Source organism: Teleopsis dalmanni, chromosome 2 (assembly GCF_002237135.1).
Source record: "Teleopsis dalmanni isolate 2A chromosome 2, ASM223713v2, whole genome shotgun sequence".
Classification (NCBI taxonomy): domain Eukaryota; kingdom Metazoa; phylum Arthropoda; class Insecta; order Diptera; family Diopsidae; genus Teleopsis; species Teleopsis dalmanni.
This window is the reverse complement of record NC_051847.1, coordinates 177,750,512-177,757,301: the sequence shown is the minus strand read 5'-3', so window position 1 is coordinate 177,757,301 and position 6,790 is coordinate 177,750,512.

Sequence of the window (6,790 nt, the reverse complement as noted above, 5' to 3'; positions counted from 1 at the left end):
CGAAAAATAATTGGAAAAATAATAATTGTTATCACTCGTATAATCATCATCAATGATAAATTGTTCATAGATTTCATTATATTTTTATTGATATATTGAAATTAAATCTAATATATACTTACTTTGCGGTTTCTTGGTTCCATTTATATTAATTGCTGTATTTAACATATTTCCGATTTTCGTGAAACTGGATTGGCGCATAAATGTACGCGGCGGAATTGGTGGTGGAGGTTCCGGTTCCAAAACAGGACTTTGTCTACCCCAGCGGCCCATTTTAATGTGAATGCTATTGTTGTTATTGTTATTATTATGACTAATGGCGAACAGTTTTGTTTCTAAATGAGAAAAAAAAAATTAAATGGAAACTTTTTTATTTGAATCGTTAAAACAAATATATATATGTATATAGTTATATATACGTGTATTTTTGTTTACTTTTTAAATTACTTTTTTATTGTAGTAGAAAATTAATTTACAGTAATAATCAACACCATTTCTGCGATTTTTTAATGCGAAATTATTAAATAAACAGAACGTATTTTGATAAAGTGAGAATTTTCTGGTTAAACACTAAATTGTGAGTACATTTTTTTCTATGCCATTTGTGTAGAGTATATGGGAAATATTTATCAAAAAATTACTTTTAATTGCTTTAGTAAATAACTACTTTGAGCAAAACAAGAGTTGCTAAGTAACACTTCAAAGTAGTTAAGATGAATGAGAGAGACTTGTACCATTTAATCAGTTTAGCAACGGCTTAAAGAATTATTAGACTATGTTACCTTACAGTCCAATAAACCTAATTGACTGCTGCTGACTACACCTTGAGATAAAATTATAAATACTATTGTAATTATGGTGTTTACATACAATTTTAAGTTTAGTACTACATTAAGCAAATCTCGTATTTATTTGTGCTGCTACTAGTTAGTTCTAACGCTGGAATTTCCATCTCCAACACTAGTATTGTGCTAAATATTTACTTATTTGGAAACCTATTATCTTTCATTTATTTTGCAATACAACAGGATAACATGAAGTCACAAAAGGTATAAGAATATTTTTCAAATATATCTGGTCCTCTAAAAATCTCTGTTAGTTGATTTCCTTTGTATTTACAACGTATATATACTAAAGTTTCTTTCATATAAATTGTATATCTAATAAAGTTAATTAATACTTTTAGAACATACTATACTAGTTATTGAACTACATAGAATCCTCGAGCGAAAAAGTGTAGGTCATTAGTATCTTCTTTATACACAATGACTTCTTTTAAAATATACTGTGATATTTACAAAGTTGAATTATTCAATTACATAGCATCGCACTTTCTATTATATAGAATAGAATTACATAGAACCTAAGAGGCAAAGCAGTTTGGGTCTTGTAATATGTGTTTACAAGAAGAAAAAATTGCAAGAAAATTTGAGAGTAAATAGACAATTATAGAATAGTTAAACACGTAAACCAAACACTATGTGTTACTTTGCGATGAAAAGAACATATAACGGGTAGGCTAAAAATTTTTTAATCGCTTATATAAATATACATTTTGAATAATAGAGTTTTCAATATTTTTATATATTTTCCTTCAACTCTAAAACAATTATTCAAACTCTTCTCTTTGCATTTTTGCACTTTTCTTATAGACCAATTGGTATAGATATGGAGACCTGACGTTGTTGGCAAACATTTCTTCATTTTAGCCTAATCTTTTTCCCAAGAGCATACTTTAAAGGGAAAAGTATAGTAATCTATGGAAACCAAATCTAGATAATATGAGTGTGTTAAAATAATTCGAAATTCGATGCGCATAACAAGGCCCGTCATTTTCTTTAGGTTATACCGCGGATCCCTAGGGATTTACTTAAACCTACAGGCTCATTGTGTTAGTCATTTTTCTTAACATGCAACGAAAACGATTTCATTATCTTGTTCAAAGAGTACCTACTTATTCATCTATAAACGAATTTCTTTAGCTCTAATAGTATGTTAATAAATAATAAATTATCTGAATGTCATAAAATTTTGATACATATCTTGGTTGATTGTTTGGAATGAAGGATTGAATTTTATTTCAACAGACACTATCTATATATCACCCTAAATATTTTTGAGGTTTTCTAGTTTTCTAGTGAGTAAAAACTAAATTGTTTAATTTTTTTTCTAGCTAGGATATCCAATTTTGATAGTGATGGTTGATGAATATATTTGTTTCAAGTCATATAAAGGCACTTTCTTAATTTTCAATGCCGATTCTGAAATAAGCTTTAATTGTTATTTAGTATTATAACTATATATTAAGGATTGTCTTAGTATGTGTATTTATTCCAGAACAACTCAATGCAAAATAATGGAGGAGTACTTTCATTTCAGAATCAACGTTTAGGCTTTGTTTGCAATCTCTACTATTATATTATTATTTCTTTTTCGGTTAGGTGGTAAATTATAGTATATTTTTGTGTCCTACAAATTAACTTGAAGGCAAGTAATGCATTTTTTGCTAACTTTCTAACAGTTTATTCATTAAATAATTACTCTAAATTCCCATATGCCCTTTTTGCAATAAATATTTTTTTTTTTAGACTATACAATGTCTAAAGTTGAAAGCTTTTACTTTCTAATACAATAATATATGATTCAGCCTATTATATCTATATGCACATATATTGTATATAAACATTCAAACAATAGACGGTGTAAATTTTTTTTTATTGATATATCTGTAAAAGTTTTTAAGAGACATATGTTTTCGACAATAGGTGATTCATATTCTATCATATAGTATAATGTGCAGCAACAAATTGTTTAGATACTTTTCTTTAAATTAAATTTGAATGGCACCAAATGGTTTAAAAATGACTTACAAAAACGTTTTCTGCTTTTCTTTTATATTGTTTTTTTGCTCTTTTTTTTTAAAAAACAGATATTTGTTTTTATATTTCTTTATTTCTATTAGCATAAAATATTAACATTCTTATGAAAATGTAAATTGTTACAAACAAAATCACAACAAATTCCATATTTATTATTTTTTTCATCGAAATGAACTTGGTAGTTTAGTCAATGACTTTCTGCTTTTTGTTGTAGATTTCCAAAGATTTGTACTAAAATATTAATTTATATGTTAAAAGTGTTAATTATTTAACAAAATAAAAATCGTGCATGATTTGTTAATAAAATAGCGAAAATATTGGACAAATTTTTTCAATATTTTTTTCTTCATTATTTTACTGAGCAAATATCGATATAACGAATGTGTATATAGACGTATGTGTATGCAAACAAAATATTGGCAATATATGTATATAAATTTATATATATTTAATTTATATTATATAATAAATATATTTATATGTATATATATTAAAAAAGTAGACGAGGCTATACAAATTGAAATATTGCAAAATTTTTAATTATTAAAATAATTAACGTTACAGTTTCAACTTGGAGTATCTCAACAAAATGTGAGAAAATTCTAGTTTTGGTGCTAGATTAAAATGATGGTTTGTATATCTCAAGAAATGGTTTTTCCTTTTATTAATGTATGTACGAGTACAATATGTACAATTATATATACACAATTAATACAAATAATTCCCATTTCAATAAATTTGTTAGAGTAAAAATGTTAATAATTTATTATTACTTATAATTTATAACTGTACTACACAGAGAAAAAAAAGTAACATGTTGCGTTATTTAATTTCAAAAAAAAAACGCAACGTTTTAAAAAAACATTGTATTTGTTGCATACAAACATAGCATGTTGCATTTTAAAAATAATATATAAAAATAATATATAAAAATAATATATAAAAATAATATATAAAAATAATATATAAAAGGAACATTCGAAAAATGTGCAATAGCCTATTTTAAAACGTAATAATCGGGTTTTTTCATGTCAGAGACATTTTATTTCAATTAAATATTAGGGTAATCTTTAACTAAAATCAATAGTTTAAGTTTACCTTATATTAATAGGTGGGTGTAGCTATGCCATATGGTATGTCGCCTAACGAATGCCTTGTGATATGTTTCATCCTACTAATGATTTAGTATTTTTACATTGTGAGGATTGCTATGTGTTACACGCTTTCCTGATTGAAGATTTGCTTATATCACTATATACAAGCAGTTTTAACACTGCTTGTAAAACTTGTATTTATATAAACATAAATATAAACATAATTATAAATATAAATATAAACATAATTATAAATATAAATATTAATATATAAATATTAATATATAAATAATAATATATAAATAATAATATATAAATATTAATATTAAATATTTATTTTTTCATATATATTATTTATTTAATTATATTTATACTTTAATTTGTGTTTATATTTATATTGATATTACAATATTAATAATATATAAATATAAAATAATATATATAATATATAAATATAAATATAAATATTAACATAATATTAATATTATATTTATTATTTAATTTATAATTTTATTATTATGATTTATAATATTATATTATTATGATTTATAATATTGTATTATTATATTTATATTTTTATTACAATATTAATATTAATGTATATAAAATTTAATAAATTTATAATAATAATAATAATTTATATTAAAAATTAAAATTAAGTGAAAAATTTTTGAAAAACCAATAGAGTCTAAATTGTTTATATTAAAAAAAATTGTATTAAAATTAAAAATTATTTAGTATTAACATAATATCGTATGAAAAAAAAAATAATATACTCATTAACTTTGAACTGAGTTTTCTCAGAATGTATCTGTATCTTCTATCAAAATAAATGTCACTGTCCTAACTCTCCATCTTCACATCTCTACTCGATACTATATACTTTAAGTGAATAATCAAAAAAAAAATAAAAAATAAGAAATTGTTATTTGTGAACCACTTTTCAGATATATTCCACTGGTAAACAAAAAACAAAATGTAATAAAATTTTTAAATAATTCATAAATTAAATGAAATACTAAGAGTTCGCAGAATGTAAACCAAAAAAATAATTCCGAAGTAATAAAATTTTTTTTATTAATTTATATAAAGACTAAATTTTTAATGCAATTTTATTAAATAAATAAACAAATTAAGCATTTGATATTTTGTTTATAATTTGATAATTCATTTGTGCTCTGTTTTTATTGCTTTTTATAATATCAGATATCAGTCTTTATTGTTTCAGTTGTTCTGGTTGTTGCTGCGCCAAATATTTACTTAAACGATTTTATTAGTTATACGAAACGGTGTTTCATACGAAGCCGTCTGTGAAAAACAACTTGAAATACTCATATACTTTAATACTCGTCTATATGTTAATTATGTCTCCACGTATGACATGTCGTTTGTTTATACGACGACATACATTCATACATTCCGTACCGATTTTATGACCTCTGTTTTGAGCGTTACTTGTTTGTTTATTTTTCAAGAGCCAGAAACCAAAAATCACAAAAGTCGCAAAAACGTAAACACTGCTTTTAGACATAATTGCGCTAATATCGCGCATAATAGCTCCACAGTACGTATGAGTGTTTTTTGTATTATTTTGTTTTTAAATAGTTTTGTTTTTATTCAATAAATTCAACAATAATTGCCATGCATGCACTGGTGTAGTGTTTGCTATTTTCCCATTAATTAAATCAATAAAATTAACAGATTATGAATATTAATGTACATTAAATGCATTTATTTAATAATAATTATCCGTTGCTCAAACAGATTAATAGTCTCGATTATTGCTAAGTAAATACTCGTAGTGCTAAAAACTATTTTTAGAGTGCAATGAGTCTCTATCGTATAATTTGCACAGGTCACAAAAATTGCTCTACATAATTTTTCACATTGCCTCAAAATCATTGTCAGTGTCAAAAACAGACTATTTTTAAATATTTGCATTCAACAAAAACGAAATTAATTATTATAATTATTTTATATAAATTTTATGTGTCGTTAAATTATTATCTAACAAAACGGGGAATTTTCATTAATTGAACTTTTAAGTTTTGCAGGAAAGAGAATGACATCCCGCAGGCATATGCTGGGACGTTGCCCAACACTGATGCTGGAATGAAAAAAATAATCAGACATCCTTTTTCGGACTTGGTTAAGTGGCTGCGATAAAATAATTTATTGGAGAAATTATACACACACAGACACAGACTCTGAAACCATTAATGTGGCAGAATAGATCTCTAGGTCGTAGTAATTGTAATAACAATAAAAACTACAAAATCTCAATCAACTAGTAATGAATAGCAAAATCGCTAGCTTGGAAAATAACACTAAAAAAAAAAATTATGAACAGTAGTTACTGCTCCACACAATGCCCGGTGACCGGATGCTTAAGTTTGGTCAAAAATCGAAAATGAGTATCGAATGGCTCATTCTTGCATATAAAATTTCAAGCACAATATAAGCAATTTTCTCACATTCTGTATGAATGACGTTCGAATGCATTCCACATATGTTCCAAATGCAAAGGAATCTATTGAACATACCCTAAATGAAAGCTCTTCATGGCATTTTAACAGTTTGAAAATGCTGCTTTGACATATTTACAAAAAAAGATAAACAAATGTTTGGTGGTTGCATTTTCTTTGAAACGATGCACCAATTTTTGGAACTTCTACTTCCCAAAAATAAATAAATCGAATCTAGAAACAAGTTTTTAGTTTATATTGTAAGGTTTGAAGGTATATTTAACCTTCCTGTAACATTTTTTTGGCACAGAAATGAAATGAAATGAGATAAAATGAAATACAACGAATGTAA